Here is a 20,186-nt window from a genome sequence, read left to right on the forward strand (position 1 = left end):
GAGCTGGAAAAGGGCAGAATGAAGGTGGATTGGGGGCATGGTGGAACAAGGGCATGGCAAAGTGGAGTTGAGTGGGCTTATGCGCACTCTGCCAACACATGAAAGGGCCAGGAATGGAATTCCCATGCTTCTAAGTAGCTTACAAAACATAAAAATGCTTTGTTCTCTCTCTCTCTCTCTCTCTCTCTATACATAATTAAAATACATACTAAAAGAATCCTATTAAAACAGCACAGCAATTAAAAAGGATACTCAAGCTGAGAGGTTAAGGGAATGTTGGTGTAAATGAGAGCATCTTAAAGGTTGGCAGAATGCCAATACAATTGAGGCCTCTTGCAGGGAAAGTACAAAATCAATAAAAAGAATAGCAAAATGCTCTGGTAACAGACATCTCAAGGAGAGAACATCCCCACCTTTGTATCTTAGTTTTCATACAAGAGTTGGCATGAGACCCAGGAAAGACTAAAATAAACTTTTATTCACACCTTGCATAACTGTAAGGTTGCAATTCTATACATATTGATCGGGGGAGGGGGGGAGGCAGAGTAAGTCCCATTGTACTCAGTGCGGCTTATTTTTGAGCAAACATGTGTAGAATTTCACATTTCTTTATGGAACTTGTTGCCACAATATGTGATGGCTTTAAAAAGGGAATAGGAAATAATTGATTGAGAATGTATTTATAAATTTCTCTTAGTCATGATGGTTGTGTACAGCCTTCAGAAACAAGGGCAGGATGCTATTGAATACCAGGTGCTGGGGAAAATAGGAGAATGCTCTTTCCCTCATGTACTGCTTGGGAGTTTCCCATGGATATCTTTTTTGCCCACTGTTTGGCCATTTGGGGAAAGTGGCCATATCTCAGTAGTAGGACATCTGTTTTAAATGCAGAAGGTCTCCAATACAACCCCCCCCCAAACATTTCCAGGTATAGGCAGAAAAGAACTGTCTCTGAAATCCTGGACAGCCACTGAACAGGGTATGGAATTCAGAGCTAGATGGTCTGGGTATAAGGCAACTAGATCAACCATTGGTCTAATCCAGCAGGTTTGGATTTGATATCCCGCTTTATCACTACCCTAAGGAGTCTCAAAGCAGCTAACATTCTCCTTTTCCTTCCACCCCCACAACAAACACTCTGTGAGATGAGTGAGGCTGAGAGACTTCAGAGAAGTGTGATTAGCCCAAGGTCACCCAGCAGCTGCAGGTGGAGGAGCAGAGATGCGAACCAGGTTCACCACATTACAAGACTACCGCTCTGAACCACTACACCACACTTGCTCTTAATGTGCTTAAATTACTAAATCATGGAAACTTATATGTATTTAGGAACATGGAGACCCTTCCAGAAGAAGCATTTTACAATGAGAACATTTATGGGAGGTGCCATCTTCTGATGACTCTTCTATTTCAGAAAGAGTTGGATGAATCAGTCCCAGCAGTTCTGATAAAAGCTCTCTGGACCATCTTTTCCTCCTTCCTAGATTGGAAAGATGCAGAACATGTAAACCAGCTAAGTGCTGTTTGCCTTCCACAAACAGGGTCTTGGCTTCCCTTAATGGAATTATCTGTCATTGCCTTGCCTTAAGTGGTTGGAAGAGCAGACATGCTCTTGGCATTCACTGGGTGAGCTGCCCTCTAAATGACCCTACCACACACTGCACTAATTCTTTTGACATGGTCTATGATAAACAACAACAACATCTTTGGATTTCACAGCCATTTTCTTTCTCTTTTTTGCTGTCATTTCCTCTTGCTTTGGTGTTTTCAAGTTCTCTGCAAAAGGTTATTGTTTTAGAAATTGTGTCTAGAGCATTCTTCATTGATTTCCCCTGGCAAGTGTTTTGTTCTTTGTTTAAAAGTGTTTTCAGGAACTTGAAAATGAGTGGAGAAGCCAGGAGAAGCCATTTTGTATTAGGACTGTAAAAAAGAGCCTCTTGGGTGCAAGTGTCATTCCTTGCACAGTCTGGAACAGCCTGGCCTCAGAACAGGGAGGGGGAGGGAACGAAGACAACAGACAGGTCTGCCTGAAGGCAAAGATCTGGAAGAGCTCCAAAAGCAGTCAACAGAATGGACAGTTGCAGAGAATACTTCCATATCTTGGATAGCAGAGAGACTTTGCTACTCTTTGGAGCTTTTCCCAGCCTTGATGACGGTGGGAGTCCCTGACTGGAGAGTCATGAGTATAACTAAAAATTGTTATCCAACTAAATTGTAGAGGAGACCTGTTAAAATAAATAGATTCTGAATATGACTTATTTGGGTTCAAACTCAGGTGTTTATCTACCTTTGACAACGCAAAAGAAGAGAATGGGTGCAAGTTGGGTATAGGTTTAAGGTGTCTGCAAATCAATGTGAATGAAGAAAACTTGTGAGACCAAGCTTCATCTTGTGTCCATGCTTGCACCGTGACAGCACACACACAAACACACACACCCCCCAAAACACACATGATGTCCCACATGGCTCCAATCAGAGGTGGACATCAGGTTGACTTACTCTGAGTTGACCTGAGGACACCCCCTGCCCCAGATCCTGTCCTGAATAAGGTCAGGTGCAGGGCTAATATGCAATTAGAGGTTCAGAACTCTAATTGAGCATATAGTTGAGAAGTGATGGGAGAAGATCTTGCATCTCTTTCCTCTGCAACTGAGACTGGGGGTTGCTTCCCTCTAGATCACTCTCTCTGCTCAACAACTGTTGATTGGAGGGATTTTTTGTGTGTGCGGCTTTCCTTCAGGAGCAGAGCCACAACCACACCCTACAGGATTGCTCCCTGTTCTCAATAGCTGTTGAGTGGTGAGCGCAATCTAGGTGGGAGAGGTATCAGGCAGGAGCAAAGGAAGGGAGGAAGTTAGGCCAAGCTTCTTGTGGAAGATCCAGGTGGTGAACAGAAGTAGGTCTTGGCTTTTTCATGGGGTTTCATCCAACATGCCTGATGTTCCATCCACTGGAAGACACAGACTGCTCTGTGCCACCCAGCACAACCTGCAGCAATGAGTGGCTGTCTGAACCCAACTCATTCAATGCCAAAGTCCCTCTAAATAGTCAAATTTTGTGCACAGTACTAATGTGCAGCCTGATCAACAGCCTAGTTTCCCCACTCTTACTATCCTAAGTGTAATGATCTCAGGAAGGCAAGCAAGCTCTGATAAGAATTAATGTCGCTGGCAGTTTTTTTATATTTTAATTTCCATACAGCTTTATATTTTTAGGAAAAATCTCAAAGCGGTTTACAGCATATTAAAACAATAAAACATAAATAAAACAATCTGAAGAAAGTCAAATATAGAGTATACAGTCAAAGGAACATAACAGAAAACTAAAATATTATCTTAAAGATTTCAAAATAAAACATTACAAAGGAGGTCAACTACAGAATACATATTTAACACAGTAGGGCTGGTGATTGTGGGCCCTGCCCCCTAGGCCAGGTGGAAAAGGCCTAGGGGATATAGCATATCTCATATAACATATACATAGCTACACTATAGCTAGCTTGCAGGGTGCCTGCCTGGCCTTTTAAACAGCCCCTGAATGAGGAGCTCACAATGCCTCCGTTAGCTACTCACTAAGGTCATAGAGCCTGCTCTGCTGACCAGCATCCACCTCTCTGCCTGGACACCAGAGCACAGCTAGGTCAGGGAGGGAGCCAACCAGCCTTTATAGACAGGTGAGAAAGGAGGGGAAGGCAGCCCAGTGTGTAGCCTCTCTTGCACACCTTGTGATTTCTTCTTAGGATATGATACATTCTGCATTCTTGTACAATAGACATGGAGAGCAGTGCGGGTAACGTGAAGATGAGTAGCTGTTTGGAAGCTATCTTTTTTATCTCCAGTTTAGTTTTACTTGTATGAAGGCTAATGCTGTGTAGTGTAATGCTGTAGGTGCCACACTTTGTGTATTTTGCTCTCCAAGGTTATTACCGTTTTCTATAATGTTATTTTCTAATTTATGTGATTCAACTGCACTACATACTGCAGGGATAGCTGTGTGCCTCCAGATGTCCCTATACTCCAGCTCCCATCAGTCCTAGCTACCATGGGATTATGGAAGTTGTAATCCAACAACATATAGGCACCCTTGGACAGTCAGAGATGCTGTAGCTGCAAATTTCTTGCTCTGAGTTTGACTAGATGACCTCCAAGGTTACCTTTGAACACTATTGTGCTCAATATTGTTCAATAGTATGAGAAGAGTGTGTCACTCAGTGCATGCAGAAGCAAATCTTTTTTTTAAAAAAAATAATATTTATTACTTTTCCAAAAAATTTAAACACTAAAAAAAAACAAAAAACAATACAATACATTAAACAAAACAAAACAAAAACAATAAAATAAATCAAATAATTTCATTATCCCATCTTTCATTCACTTATTTCCACGACCTCCTCACACCTCCCTTTTTGTATTCCACTTCTGTTAATTATTACAGCAATTCCTTTCCATCTTCCTCTGTTTTCTATCCTGTAATTATCTTAACTCATTCTAATCTTATTTTTTCCTTTAATACTCTATTAATCTATTTATACTTAATTCCTTATAACATTTCTACTAAAGCCATGTAATTTCATTCCAACATTTTTCTAACATTCATTAATTTTACAGTATTTCTGTAAATAATCTTTAGCATACTAGCACCTTCACAAAAGTGTGTCTCCCAAAGCATATCTGAGTATTGTAGAAAATGTAGTTTTACTTCTTAAAACAGGTAGAGGAGAAGGACTCAAGAGGAAATTGTGCAGAGTTGAGAAGAGCTAGGTATTGGTGTCCTGGAAGTGAATAACTTGCTGTAGATCTGTAGGTAGCTCTACCTCTTTGGGAAGCGAAGCTAGCTCTACTAGAGCCTTTGAAACTTATCCATATCCTGCTATTTTCCTTTTCCTTTTGCCCACCTTGTTATTATCAGAAGAGTCTGCCATGTGGCTCAGACCTACATCAAATTTCCTAAGAAGCTCATCAAACCTCTCAGTTGGCACCTGACAGTGAGCCTGAGCTGCTTTAGGTTGAAGGGTCTCATAGTCATGGGGTTGTGTAGCGTCTCTTGCAGACCTTTGTATGCCAAGTGTAGCTGTTTAAATTACTTTTGAGCAGGCAAACATTTTAGTGATTATTTTGCACTTGCTTATATCCTGATCACCATGTAGATATTTTAGGAGTTGGTGGTATATGAATATACCTCTATCTATCGATCTATCTATCCATCTTCTATCTCACCAAAAATTGCAGAGCATCATGGGAAACATTGGGACCTCTTTCTCCCCACCCAACATGCTACTCAAGTGATAAAACCACAAATTTCAGGAATTAAGAAGCATTTATCACTTCTGACCTTAGAAGCAGGGAATAGTCATTGTGGCTAGTAGCTTTTGCCAGCCTTCTCCTCCATGAATTTGTCTGATCTTCTTTTAAACCCATTGGCCTGATCCAGCAGACTCTTCTGATGTTCTTAGGGTGGGTTTGCCCAGAGGAAGGGCAACAGAGGTGACCAAGGGTCATTGTGACTCAGAATGTGACAAATACTTGAAAGACTGCCTCCTTCCCTCTAAACTAAAAGGCCCCAACCTTTCCTCATAAGGGACTTACTTCAACCCCTTGATAATTTTGGTTTTTCTTTTCTCCACCTTTTCCAGGTCTCAAAGACCTGTTTTGACGTAGAGAGGCCAGGACTGTGCACTGTATAGTATTCCAAATGTGGAATACTCCTTCCCGCAGAGGACGAGAGTTGAACTGCTCAAATGGTTCTGTGACCAAAACAGCTCATTGACCCCTGCCGGTGTGATTTTAGGAGGGCCGCAGAGTCATAAGTTACTTCTAACATCTTCATATTCTTTTGGCATCCAGGATAACTTGATGTTTCTTATCTCGCTGGGGATGACATTTTTATAATCCCAGCAGTACTCAAGGGATAAACACCTTGGTTGGTTTGTTGAGGAGCTAATATTCGTTCAGGTGGCTTTTGTCATGCCACACTGCCTCAAAGTTGTGTTCCTTGTCCTCCTGGATGTCTTTATAGCATTGGCAAGTGGGGTTCGGGACACACAGTGGATGCCTCACAACACAGCCCCTCTCTCTTCCTGGGCCATGACCTTCAACAGGAAGGAGTGATGAAAAGACCACCTGTGCCCCAAGGCTCTTCAGCTCCGTGCCCAGAGTCTCATAGTCCTTTGCTATACATTAAAGGCTGTGCATGGCAGTATCATTTGTACCCACGAATCTGAAGGAAAGGGTAGTGCTCAGTGAGCTTGATAACACTTGGCAACTTCTCCGCCACATCATCAATCTTTGCACCTGAAAGACAGCACACCTCCCAGGACATCCTGTTTCCTCTGCACACTGGTGCCTCTGTTCCCCTCAGTTGGGAGACACCTATCACCACCACTCGTCTCCTCCTCCTCTGGGAAGGGCAGAAATCATTCAGTGTGCTGTGCCTTCCAAAGCCTGCTTGGAGTGCTCTAAGTCTGCACTTGCTGCTCTTGAGTCTTCCCCTCTTGTCTACTGGAGCTTATTTTGATATCGTGGGGATAAGTTACAAAGGCAGGAACTGTACGGTTTGAGTACTTCCTACAACTTCCTCTCGGCTGGCCATCTCCAGACTGCAATTCTCTTTCTCCAACACTGTCTCCATGGAAGATAGTAACAGACTCCAAAGGAAAATTCAGATGACTATGTTTAAACATGTAGGGAGCATTTGTGTAGATAATGGTCAAACAGGGTGAACTGATCACCCTATTCTCACCCCTGTGCTGCTCTTCCACCTTCCATGATGACATCATCTGATTCTGATATTCTCCTAGCCCCTTCCTCACATTCTGCAGGGTTACTGTAGAGACAGCAAGAAACAACTTTGCATCATCACTATTCCGTTGCCCACTTCTTACCGGACGTTGTTCAGTAAGCGTGCTATCATATTAGATATTTGTGTTTCTGGTGTCAGCATTCCTGTCAACATGGCAGGTAGGAAATTGTACCATTTAGATGTTCACATGTTCTGCTTCATTGTCCCATGAAGCAGACAGAGAAGCCAGCTGAGAAGTTAAGGATTTATAGCTGGAGATGGATGAAATCTTTGGACAACTTAGAGACAGTAACATACATGCAAGTGGGTGCTGTGATAGACAGCAAGAGAAAAGGGAGAAAGGCAGATTCCCTTAAAAGCCAACCCAGTTAGTCAAGGTCCCAGTACCCCCCATGGGGCTTAGATAAGCCATGACTAAGGCCCATTCAATGGCCTTCAGTGGGACTTACTCTTGAATATATATTTCACTAGATGTGCTAATGAAATCTGAGGCTCCTTCAAAAACATATATTTATTTTCAGTACTACTGTCCATCTACATTGCATTTTGTAGAACAATGTACATCGCACTTGTCCAAAGCAGCTTACGAACCAAGAGTTTCCAGGGAGCAACAACACAAAACATCAGTTTGGGAGGAAAAGCAGTAGATAAATACATAAATATCCATTAATGATCCACATTGATTCAGAACCAAAAGCACGTGAGAGTGTGAGAGTGTGAAATAGCAATTGTTCTTTAGATAAATGATGATTTTTGTCACCAAATTATAGAAACAGGTGAGCTTAACAGGTGTAAGGTTTAGCCGGTGCCTAAATCTTTAGCCAGGGTGGGCCTCTACCATCACGGAACCTTAGGCCCCATTCCACTGGAACAGAGGAACCCCACTGTCCAGATTGGGAGCCCTGTCCCTATGCCATCAGCCGCAAACAAGGAATTGCTTCTGGTCCTCCAGCAGGTAGAACCCCAAACCACCCTGGGACCTACTCGTACAGGAGTGGTTACAAACAGAAGTGAACAAAATTCAGGCCTCTTTGCAGAGGATATAATTTTATGCACCTCTGACCCTATCACAGCAGGCAAAGTACTATGTACAGAGTTGGAACAGTTCTCCAGGGTCTCAGGATTGCAAAAAAAAACTTTTAAGAAAGCAGAGGTAATGCTTTTTCATACAGCACCCCATTCATTTACAACAGACTTTTACAGCAAGGTTGAAGGTTCCAATAGCTAGGGAAAGTTTTAGATATCTGGGGGTGCAAATCACCCAAAATTTGAACAAACAAGTTGTATCAGTTTAATTACACCACATAACAGAAAACTAAAATGTTATCTTAAAGATTTCAAAATAAAACATCACAAAGGAGGTCAACTACAGAACACATATTTAACATAGCAGAGCTGGTGAGTCTGGACCCGGCCCCCTAGGCGAGGTGGAAAGGGCCTTGCAGGGAGCGGCCTTCATGCCCCACAGTCGGGCAATGTTCCTCCGGCCTCATGAGGAGCCTCTTCAGTGAGTGTGGGCCTCACCCCCTAGGCCAAGTGGAAAGGGCCTTGCAGGGTGCGGCCTCCATGCCCCACAGCTGGGCAGTGTTCCTCGTTTATGCACGTTTATTTACATCCAGTGGTTCCAGGCCTGCCGCCATTAGCTATGAGTTGAGTCTGAGTCCCCACCCCTGTCCCAGCACAATGGGCACCAAAGTCCTTCCTCTTTTACACTTCCATTGTACTTTAACCCTTTCAGCTCTTCTGATTTGGGGAGAAGGTGGGTGGAAATCTCCCCCCACCCCCGCTCTCAAACAAAGAGCCCTCTGAACACCAAAGAAGTGTGCATGCACACGGAAGCTCATACCAATAACAAACTTAGTTGGTCTCTAAGGTGCTACTGGAAGTATTTTTTTTATTTTCTCTGAACACTGTTTCTCTACTGGTTGCATAGCAACCCCCTGAATGTCGTCTTATCTCTTCTCCTCCCCCTGCCTGTGAACTGTCTTGAGTGCTGCTCTATCTGAGCTAACCCCCTCCTGCTCTGTCTGCACTCTTTCGTCTCCAGGGTCAGACTCTGGTTCTCTCTGTACTGGCAGTCCTTCATCTCCAGAGCTTGACTCTTCCCAGGCATTCATTTCAGCTATGTCTCTGACACTAAGTCATGACAAGACTTGGTAATCCCAGTCTAAGAGTCATGACGTCAACTTCATGGTCATTTTTGTTTTCTCCGGTTATGGCCTCTTTCCCTTTCCTGCTTTAGTTGCACAGGTGATTCCAACAAATCAGGGACCACAACGTATTTTAAACTGGCACAGCATTTCTCATAGTTATCTGTTTCTTCAGGTAAGGATTTCTGACATCTTTGGTTTTTTCTCCCCACTCCTTTACTGGCTTTGTTTGGCCAATAAATTATACTTTCAGCTTCTACTGTATTCTGCCTGACCTTCCTCTGTGTAGCTGGCCTAAGCACTTCACTATTCCTTTTCTGCTTTGCCTTCTGAAACAGGGCTGTCAGTTGCTAAATGCTTTTTGTACTCACTTTACAGTTTACAGTTTACTTGCTTTTAACTGATTCCATCCATCAAGTTAATATTGCAAGATTTCAATCCACCTGATTATTCTGAGGATATTTAGAGTTTCTCTCAGTTTTGTACTATGGAAATTCCTCCCAGTGGGTTCACAGCCTATTCATATATATTTGTCAAATAACTGTCTTGTTTTTGTTTTGTTTTTGGTTTTTTCTTTACTAAAAATTGATTACCTAACAAATCTGCCAGAAGCTGGTCAAAATATTGGGTTAGATCCTGGAGAAATAAAGTGTCCCCACAAGGGTTGAATGGCACAAGCTTACTACTCTGTCTCACTCTGGCCAGTGCCTGCATGGAATTATTCCAGGCTCCCATTATAAGGCATGCTGAATTTTCTTAAAGTAGAATGGAATGTACATGTAATAACAGAGTGCAAATATTCTCTGAAAATTAAGCTATGCAAATATTCTTATTTCCCAATCCTGTTCAGTGCCATTATTTCTCTTAACTACTACCCTACCTCCCCATAGCAATTACTGAATCATCCTGTCTGAATTGATCACATGAGATAGGTGATCTTACCCAACCAGGGATTCTTATGTATTAATTCAAATATCTATGCTTTCCACTTTATTTCTAAAGCATCCATACCCTATACAGATTTCCTCAACCTGGTGCTTTCCAGGTGTTTTGGATAACAACTCCTGTCATCCCTGATAGAATATACCAGTGTGCTTGATGGGAGTGATAGTGTCACCAAACCATGGTAACTTGGTTCTTTTGAAATCCGGAGAGACAAGTGAGATCCCATATGCTATAGGGCTTTCAATAAGACACGTCGGAGACCAGATCTGGGTTTACACACCTTTCATGTAACATTTATTTCATATAGTCAAGTATACATTAATACATTGGTACCAAGAGATTTGAACACTCATGCATTCACACAAAAACTCACACAAGGCCCTTCATGTGGGTTGATCAAGCATCACGTAAGAGCTGTGGGTGTCTGGTTGTAGCGCTGGTCCTGGCGACACTGAGGGTAAGCAGAGTGCCCTTTTTATAGTCTTCCCCCTTGGCATCTATGGGCTGGCTTTTAGAACGACTAAGTTTCCACCACTCTCCTCCTGTTCTCCTTCTGGACCACCACATCACCTTTGCTGTTGTACCTCAGAAATACATACGTGTTTCAGGCCTTTATCATCTGTCCGTGGCCCACTGCCAGTTCCTCCTTGTCTTTGTTCTTTTCAGAGGATATTTATTACTGTTGTTCATCGCCAGTGACGTCCTGTTTTTATCAGGGGATTTTTGCATCAGGGTTTTTTTTGCTTTCATTAAGCAAAACCAATGTTCTTTTGAACACAGTTATACATTTTTCCTTGATATAACCAGTTTCTCGCTTCGCCTGCCAGCATATCATGCGAATTCGCCATCTTCCTTGGACCCAACATTCATACATGACAATAGTTCAAAACATCTGGAAGCCAATGGTAAAGAAGGCTATGCCAATCTGTGTAACCAATCAGGTTTTATAATGCAATGATGTAATCAAAGGCAAACAAATGATGATGAGATGTCAGTGTTATATATGTGGGATTTGCAGCCAAAATCACAAATGCACATTTTGCTAGGCAAGCATAGGGCTAGTTCTTGAACTTCCAAGAGGGGACCTTTTGCATGTGGTCACATCCTTTGCCACCTCTGCTCGCCCTTGCCCTCACGGCTCACCCTCCCCACCTGCTGCAGTGCTTTTCCACCTGCCATGCAAAAGCAGGGCACCCCGGAATAAAGGCAGAGCCCAGGTTGCCTTAAAAAAGTGAGGCTGTCCCTCTTAAAACAAGGTGCTTGGCAGGTGTGTGTTAAATCCAAAGCTGATAAATTGATGCTGGATTATTGCAATGTGTGCTATATGAGGCTGTCCTTAGGCTTTGTTCAAAAGTTCCAGCTCATGCAGAATGTAGCAGCCAGACTGATGATGGGGGCACATGACTAGCAACATGTGGCACCTTTACTGTCATCAGCTCAAGCCTGTGGAATGCTCTGTCACTAGAGATTCAGTAAGTCTTTTCTGTTTTAACCTTTAAACACCTGCTGAAAACTTTTGTGGTCCACCAAGTTTAGGCAAGCAATTGAGAAAATATTTTTCTGTAACAGTTAGTTAATGGTCTCTGGTTTTAATTTTTAAATGCATTTTTAATATAGATATTGTAAAACACTTTGGTATTCATTATGACATAGCCATATTTACACATTTTTATAGATAAATAAGTAGTCTTTGGTCCCAAACAAAAAGTGCTTCCCCCTGCTGGAATGTATTATTAAGAAGAGAAGCTCTAATATAGGTGTTAGGGCCAGAGCCAGACACAGATCAGCACTAAAGAAATAAGTCACTGATGCCAGTGAAATTAAGGTTTCTAGTGGTTGTGGCTTTTCAGGGGCATCTAATTATTATTATTATTATTATTATTATTATTATTAATACCCCGCCCTCCCCAGCCAAGGTCGAGCTCAGAGCGGCTAACAAGCAATAATAAAAACAAGTTGAATGAATACAACTTAAAAACAAGATTAAAATACAACAATTAAGATATTGAAACATTAAAATATTAAAATGCAGCCTCATCACAGGAGGAGAAAGGAAAAAGGAAAAAGATAGAGGGGGAGGGAATCAAATTGGCTCCAAGCCAAAGGCCAGACGGAACAACTCTGTCTTACAGGCCCTGCGGAAAGAAATCAGATCCAGATCAGATCTGGCTGATCACAATGGGAAAATAAGATACTGGACCAGATGGACCTTTGGTTTGATCCAGAGGTGGTTTTTCTTACAATGTTCTCTCTCTCTCTCTCTCTCTCTCTCTCCCCCCCCTCTCTCTCTGTGTGTGTGTGTGTGTGGTGTGTACATGCACACATACAAGCACACAGGACAAAGTTCCTCAGTCCTCCCAATCTTTTTCTCCCATATCCTTGTGAGGCACCCATTCACTCACAATGCTCTGGCACCAGGCTACTTTTTCACAGTTATAAACACAAGCCGTTCTATTAATTTCAGATGATGCATTTTCTATGCCTAGCTATGAATAAACCAGATCAATGCCAGTAACATGCTTTATTGGTCCTCCCATGAAATGAATTTGTAGAGAGACAGGCCACGAGATGGAGTCGACATGCAGATGAGATTGGTAAGTGAGAGTGTATTGATTATTTTCACCCCAGGCCAGGCAGTAATTCCAACTGGTGCCAGTATTTCCTCTTGCTTTGGTTCATTATTTATGCGATAAAAACACTATCCCAATGATAACAACACGTTTCATTTCCAACCCCAAGCATAAAGCATCGACACTTAAGATTGTGAGAGGTGAGCAGGAGGGTGGGGAAAAGGGGGGTGGCAGAGATTTTTTTAAAAAAAACACACAAGAAAACAAGTGCTAGAGAAACTGAAAACTGCTGAGCCTGGTCTTGTGGCTTTTTATGCCCTCCAAAAGGAAGATTGAGAGCAGGTGTTAGATTACTAGGCTCTTTATTAATAACTCAAGGCTTCTAAAAGAGGTGGATTGATGGCACACTCAGTGCTTAGCCAGTGAATAAAACCCTAGGTTCAGCATGCGACTCAAATCCAACTCAAACACTTTGCTCCATCAACTGCCTGCCTCTCCTCAACAAAAAGAAGCCCTCTTGAGGAAGAAAAGGGATCCAGCAAATAAAATTGGACTCTTCTTCCACATGAGCATTCAAAATAAATAAATAAATAAATAAATAAATAAATAAATAAATAAATAAATAAATGTCAAGGCTTTGCTTAAAAGCCGGAGAGATTTCCTTTGTCAGACTGCAGGAACACTTGGGAAACAAGTGTTCTCTGGTGTCACCCACCATCAGCTTGCTTTGCAAGAAAGTCCAAACTTTCTGGCTCCTTTGATGAAATAACTGAAGGTTGTTTTAGAACAGAGATAGCCAACATTGTGCCTTCCAGATGTTGTTGAACTCCAGCCCTCATCAGCCCCAGACAGCATAGCCCAAGGTCAGGGAAGATGGGGGTTGGAGTTCAATAAAATCTGGAGGTCACAATGTTGAAATGCCTAGTGCTTGGTTTAGACCAGGGATAGCCAACATGAAGCCCTTCAGATAGTGTTGGACTGTAACTCCCATCATTGCTGACTGTTGGCCATGCTGGCCTAGGTTGATGGAGTTTGGAGGGCACCATGTTTCTATCCCTGGTTTAAGACAAGCTCCAGGCATTTCATCAAAAGAGGCATCTTGTGAAAAGACTTTCTCTTTTCCATAACCCAAGCGCAATGGGGGAACTTGAGGGGGGCAGCATTAAAGCAAAAACCTGTAACAAAATACATACTTCACATCACCTTTATGAGAAAAAAAAACCTGAGATGCATATCCTTCTTAAATATCTTAACCAGCTGCCAACACCACTTCTCTTTCTGATTCCTTTTTCCCTAGCTGTGGAAATTAATCTGAAGCAGTGGCAGACTTTGAACTCTCAAATTTGAGTGGCACCCTGTGCAATACTAAAATTCAGCAACCCCCACCCCCACCTCTTGCACTCTGTTGTACATCATTGCTGCAGCGTCTCCTGTGGTGCTGGTGCAAATATGTAAGACCAAACCAGTTGCTCTACCCTGAAACTACCTCTGTCTGAAGGTAGGATAGTCCTCTTAGCACTCCTTCGGTCTGTTCAGGTCAGAGCCCAATCTGTAGCTTCCTCTGAACTCCTCTTATAAGCTCAAAGCAAGTTAGGTAAGTAGGTGAGACAGACCCTGAGATAGCATAATACTTAGTTAGATAAAGACTTCTAAAGTCAAGCCTTTTATTAAAGGGATTGTAATAAAGCAAGTAAGAGATATAGACGGTAACAGTAAAAACAAAACAAAAAAGCAGTGATTATAAAGTAGCCCTTACACTTGATTTGGTCCTAAGCTTAGCTTCAGTAAGTTTTATACAACAATGTGCCAATAGCCTGGGTTCTGTCATGGAAGGGAACAAGGAAGTTTCTCTAAGATTGTTCAAACTGTCCATGTTTATGTTGTTTTCCAAGCTGCGAGTGATGAGTCACCCTCAGTCATATGAAGCTCTGGGATTCTTAGGTTCCACATGTGCACATGGATGGCAATATTTAGCATGTTTGTTTGTTTATTACATTTGTGTATCATCATATACCTGTAGATCTCAGGGCTGTTCACATCATCATCATCATCATCACCATCATTTATTTATTTATATGCCACTCATCTGACTTGGTTACCCCAGGGGCATCTTCCAACAAATTAAAGCACAGTAAGACATCAAATATTAGAAGAAGAAGAAGAGTTTGGATTTGATATCCCAACTTTCACTCCCTTTAAGTAGTCTCAAAGCGGCTAACATTCTCCTTTCCCTTCCTCCCCCACAACAAACACTCTTTGAGGTGAGTGAGGCTGAGAGACTTCAGAGAAGTGTGACTAGCCCAAGGTCACTCAGCAGCTGCATGTGGAGGAGAGGAGACGAGACGCGAACCCGGATTCCCCAGATTACGAGACTACCGCTCTTAACCACTACACCACACTGGCTTAAAAACTTCCCTATACAGGGCTGCCTTCAGATGTCTTCAAAAAGTCAGATAGTTGTGTATTTCGTTGACATCTGATGGGAGGGTGTTCCACAGAGCTGGTATGACTACCGAGAAGGCCCTCTGCTTGGTTCCCTGTAATTTTTCAGTGAGGGAACCACCAGAAGGCCCTGGGGAGTGGATCTCAGTGTCCAGGCTAAATGATAGGGGTGGAGATACTCCTTCAGGTATGCAGAGCCAAAGCCATAAGGTAGGGTTTGCCATATGTCCATTTCCCCCCAAATACATCCTCTTTGGGGGGAATAAAATTTGTGTCTGGGTGGATTTTTAAAATCTGGCAAATATCTAGGCTTTCTGTTCTTGCAGAGCACATGGACCTCAAGCGAGCTTTTGCCATATGTGTAATCACAGAGATTTCCCGACCTGGCTGCGTATAGTTACTTTTGCAAGGTTGCCAGTTGCTGGTGCATGCATCTGGAGCTGGTTCAGGCTCCCTGCCTCCTCCACTGACCAACCCAGAAAAGGGAAAGCAGTAAGCATCGTGAGATTTGGGCTGTCTCACACGGGGACGGGTGTGTGTGTGTGTGAAATTTAAACTAGAAACCTAGCAGAGTTTCCTGTTGCTTCCACAGTAGCCAGAACTGGGAATGTTTGCAAGAAGACACAGGTGAGCGGCAGTTAAAAGAGGACAAGGGGAGTTTATTTTCTCTCTCTCTTTCCGTTTGCCTTCCCTGTTTCTATGTTTGCTGAGAAAAATGCTTGGTGTGGGGGTTATAGCAAGTGAAGGGACTGTGTGTGAAGAGGAAGGATTTGCTGGGGTAAGTGCAAATGTTCATTCATTCCTAGAAATTGATAGAAGATTCAAGAAGCAGCGAAGTGCTGATTGTTTTGTCTATCCAAGGACATTTTCTATGGAAACCGTTTTCTGGACATGCACAGTTTCTGCAGAACACAGTGATCTGTTTCTCAGTCTGTTTTATCTCTCCAAGCTGACAACATGGAGAGAAAGAAATTTTGCACCTTGGAACTTTAAGTGTACCTTCACCAGCGGCTGCGGTGAAAGCCTGTGTATATAGCTGAAACCATTTACGTGTTTATGACCAGCAAGTAAAGCAATTACTTGTTGAACTTTATTGTCTCTATTGTTTGTTTTACTCCATGGGCTAGAGCTCCTATGCACTTCAGAATAACGTGTGTCACTCTGCTGATTTATGGCCCCTAGCACTTGCAGTGAAAGAATGCCAGACCCCTTTTTATGGTTCGAAGATCATAAATCCTTAACAGGAATCTCCCACCACCCCCACTTGTTCTTGCTCTGACTTTATCTAGTAAACTTTTTTGCTGTGCCCTTTTTTTGTAATTGCCCCACTCTTGAGTAGTGCTACTGAGGAGATAAGCTGTTTTCAGCAAGCATGGTTAGCTCTAGCTTTCTTCTCATCCTTTGAACTGGTGAGGGTGATAGGGCTTGTGATTTGGAGGCTTCTAGGGCACATTTGCAGAGATGAGCCCTGCGTATCTCAATGTTGGACACACAGTGCCAATACAAGCCTTCCTGACCTCCATCTTGAAGCTGGAGACAAGAAGGAACCATCTCCGCAATTACATTGGGCATCCATACAGTGGTGCCCCGCAAGACGAATGCCTCGCAAGACGAAAAACTCGCTAGACGAAAGAGTTTTCCGTTTTTTGAGTCGTTCCGCAAGACGAATTTCCCTATGGGCTTGCTTCGCAAGACGAAATGTATTGCGAGTTCTTTCGAGTTTGTTTCCTTTTTCTTAAAGCCGCTAAGCCGTTAATAGCCGCTAAGCCGCTAAGAGCTGCTAAGCCGCTAATAGCCGTGCTTCGCAAGACGAAGAAACCGCAAGACAAAGAGACTCACGGAACGGATTAATTTCATCTTGCGAGGCACCACTGTATATATATATTTTTTTCATCATAACTGAGAATGACTCCCAGCCTTCTCTCAACCTCCAAGCTGAAAAAGAGGGCCGTAGCTATGCATAATGTAATTAAATTATTTTTAATTTTGTTTTTAATGCTGTAACCCCCACCCAAAGAAACAGAGCATGGAATGCTACTTGAGAACAATTGTTTCAGGGGCTAAGCACATGAATAGGAATAAGGTCTTGGATGAGGGTCAGGCTCCTGGCAACCACTGATACTTGGTTGGCTAGGAAAGCTGCCCAGAATTTGTGGACCACTAAGTGTTATGTCTTAGCTCTTGAATTTGTGCTTGCTAGCAAATTCTAAGGTGGTTCTTTGTGCTATCTTAAAGGAAATATGCAATATATCACAGCTTCTATAGCCTACATATGGTAAAGGTATTTAAAATAAGAGTCGTCATAGTGATCTGTAGTTAAAAGTAGAGGTTGGTAAATGTGTCCTTTTTTGCTCATCAGAATTGGCAATCCTATGTTTAGGGCTTTAAAGGCCAGTACCAACACTTTGAATTGTTCTCAGAAATGTACTGGGAGACAATGTAGATCATTTAGGACTGGTGTTATATGGTCCTGATGGCTGCTGCCAGTCACCAGTTTGACAGTCACGTTGTGGATTATTTGTAGTTCCTGAGTCACCTTCAAAGGTAGCCCCACGTAGAGTGCATTGCAGTAGTCCAAGAAGGAGATAACCAGAGCATGTACCAGTCTGGTGAGACAGGGTAGATGGGGTCTCAGCCATTGCACCAGATAGAACTGGTAGACAGCTGTCCTGGACACAGAATTGACTTGTGCCTCCATGGACAGCTGTGACTCCAAAATGACTCCCAGACTGCACACTTGGAACACAGCTACCAAATTCAGGACCAGGGAATCTCTAACACCTGCCCTCCCCCTGTCCCTCAGAAACAATATTTCTGTCTTGTTGGGATCCAGTCTCAATCTCTTTACGGCCATCCACCCCCAGCTACCTCAAGATACCTACACAGGGCATTCATCACTGGTTCCAGTTTAAACAAAAGGTAGACCTGGGTATAATCTGCATATTGGTGAACACCTAGCCCAACCCCCCTATTGATCTACTGCAGCAGTTTCATATAGAAGTTAAAAAGCATGGGGGAGAGGGCAGAGCCTTGAGATAGATTAAAGCAAAGACATGGCAAACTAGAGCTCAGAAAATCGCTTGTAAAAGATTAACTTTCATCATTTAAAATTGTTGAACCCCCCTTCGGAAGCAGGAGAAGAGGGGGGATTTTTTCGGACTGTTTAAACCTGCAGAAGTGAGTGTAAAGTAAAGTAACTTTCCACCGTCCTGATCCTGGAGCGGGGTGTCAGGACTGACGTTTTTTGAAGCTCATTGACCAGAGACAAACGTTTTTGACAGATAGCTATAAGAAGAGAAACATTGATTCCATTGTTCCCCTTCGCATTTTAAAGGAACAAATATTGACAAAATATCTGAAAAAGGAAACTTTGTTGTTAGACTTGTCTTTAAAAGAAAGAACAAATAGAAGTTTCCCCCCTAGAGGGAGACTGTGAAACTGTAACCAACTCTGGGGAGCTTGCAGCTGTTACAGATTACAATCGTGGGAATAGACTTCTGACCTTGCAGGACAATGTATTCAGAAGCTCTGTTGCGTGCTTTCTGTAAAACAAATGCACTACTGGAACAGCTACATGAGAAAACGGATTTGATGACTGATGCGATCAGAAATTTTGAACAGGCAGTGGGAAATTATATGGAGCCCACCCAGGAATTAAATCAGGAGTGTGCCCCGACAGAACAGATGAGGGAAGAGGATGTTACTGAATCTTGGGCACCAGAGATGAAGGGAGCTGTGGCCCAGCAGGAACATGAGCTTTTGGACTTGACAAATGAACTTGGAAAAAGCCAGATTTGGAAAGATAAAGTTTGGTTTGGTTTGGAAATGGGGGGTTGGATAGATCCCCCTATGCAGGGATGTTTGGACCTTTCAAGTCTGGCAATGGGCCGTGAGATGTTTGGGGTTGTGGGGGCTCTTAATTTTGGAGGGATTTTGAAACATGTTCTTAAATACCACATGGAGTTTAGTGTGGACTATGGAAAAGGGGCTGATTTGTCGAGAAAGGTCAAAAACATTGTTAAGCTGGAGTTCCCACAAGTGAAAGGAGCAGGAGACAAAGGAAAATACAGTTATAAATTTGAAGAAGAGCTGCGGAAGGGACATGGAAGAGACTTAAGGGCCTCGGATACAAGGTTACCAGGTTAATGCGCTAGATCGATGGGATAATAAGGACTGACAAAACCCGGGACCAGGAGGAAGGGACGCTGGATGAAGATTGGATTGTTTTTATTTCTTTTTTTTTTACTACTAGGATTGTTTTATAAAATTGATGAATGTTAGAAAAATGTTGGAATGAAATTACTTGGCTTTAGCAAAAAATGTTTAAAGAATTATGTAAGAATATTATGGTTATGAGAAGTTGGTAAAAATAAGATTTAAGTTTTAAGCTTTAAGGTTTTTTATAGTAAGATAAGATTAAAATAGATTAAGGTAATGTAATGACAGAACATTATGAAATATGGAAAGCATTTGCTGCGACAATTAACAACTAGGATACAAAAAAAGGGAGGAGGAGGAGGTCAAAGAAAGAAGGTAATGACAGTTGAGGATTTGAGAATGATGGATTTGTTTTTGAGTGTTTGTGGTGTATTTTTGTTTTTTGAATTTGTATTGTTTGATGTGGTTTGTTTTTTCTTTGTTTTTTCTTTCTCTTTTTCTGCTTTGTTCTCTTTTGTAATTTTAAAAATTTTCAATAAATATCATTTTTAAAAAAAAACAAATGAAGTTGTTCTGTGACCACCCACTCAATCACTTTGCCCAGGAACGGAATATTTGAAACTAGGCAATAATTGGCTATAGTGTTTGGATCTAAGGATGTTTGATGCTGGTGCCGCCTCCACCTCACAGCTGCCTCAAGTGCCCTGCTCCAGCCACCAGCTTTGCCAGATGCCAAGCCAGATGCCAAGCCAGCTGACTGGCCCGAGAAAGGTGCAAGGCACCTGCCTCCGTCCCCTGCAAACACAGCCCCAGGGCAGGGATCTGTGCAGGCTGCAGCACTGCAAAGGGAGCTCTGGGAAGGGAGGCATAAGAGAGAGAGAATGACATGCCTCCTCCCTCTCCTGCCAGTTCCTGTGGAAAGAAAGCACCTTCTCCCTCCTAGTTCTGCATGGATGCTGAACTTTCCCCACCTTTCCAGCTCCAGCCTAGCTGTGTTTACTGTACTTGAAAGTAAGCCACTGTCCCCCTCCTCACAGAGCTCTTCATCTGGTAAAGGGGGAATTAGACATTTCAGGGCGCACTGGCTTCCTACGCGCCAAGGGCCCAGGGAGGGGATGGGGGG

General features: G+C 42.7%; 1 long non-coding RNA gene across 3 annotated transcripts; it reads left to right on the forward strand.

Annotated features, from left to right (window-relative positions):
- The first annotated feature begins 3,222 nt into the window (after positions 1-3,222).
- LOC308468644 lies at positions 3,223-15,998 on the forward strand. 3 transcript variants are annotated; one of them, XR_013981757.1, is made up of 3 exons: positions 3,223-3,434; positions 8,226-12,487; positions 13,761-15,998. It is a non-coding gene; the product is annotated as an uncharacterized lncRNA (long non-coding RNA). The 3 variants fall into 3 exon arrangements; XR_013981758.1 differs by lacking the exon at positions 3,223-3,434 and adding an exon at positions 3,492-3,673 and having other exon boundaries at positions 12,358-12,487; XR_013981759.1 differs by lacking the exon at positions 3,223-3,434 and having other exon boundaries at positions 7,983-12,487.
- Positions 15,999-20,186: the final 4,188 nt, after the last annotated feature.

The sequence above is a fragment of the Podarcis pityusensis genome (assembly GCF_964106645.2).
Source record: "Podarcis pityusensis genome assembly, chromosome: Z".
Lineage (NCBI taxonomy): Eukaryota > Metazoa > Chordata > Lepidosauria > Squamata > Lacertidae > Podarcis > Podarcis pityusensis.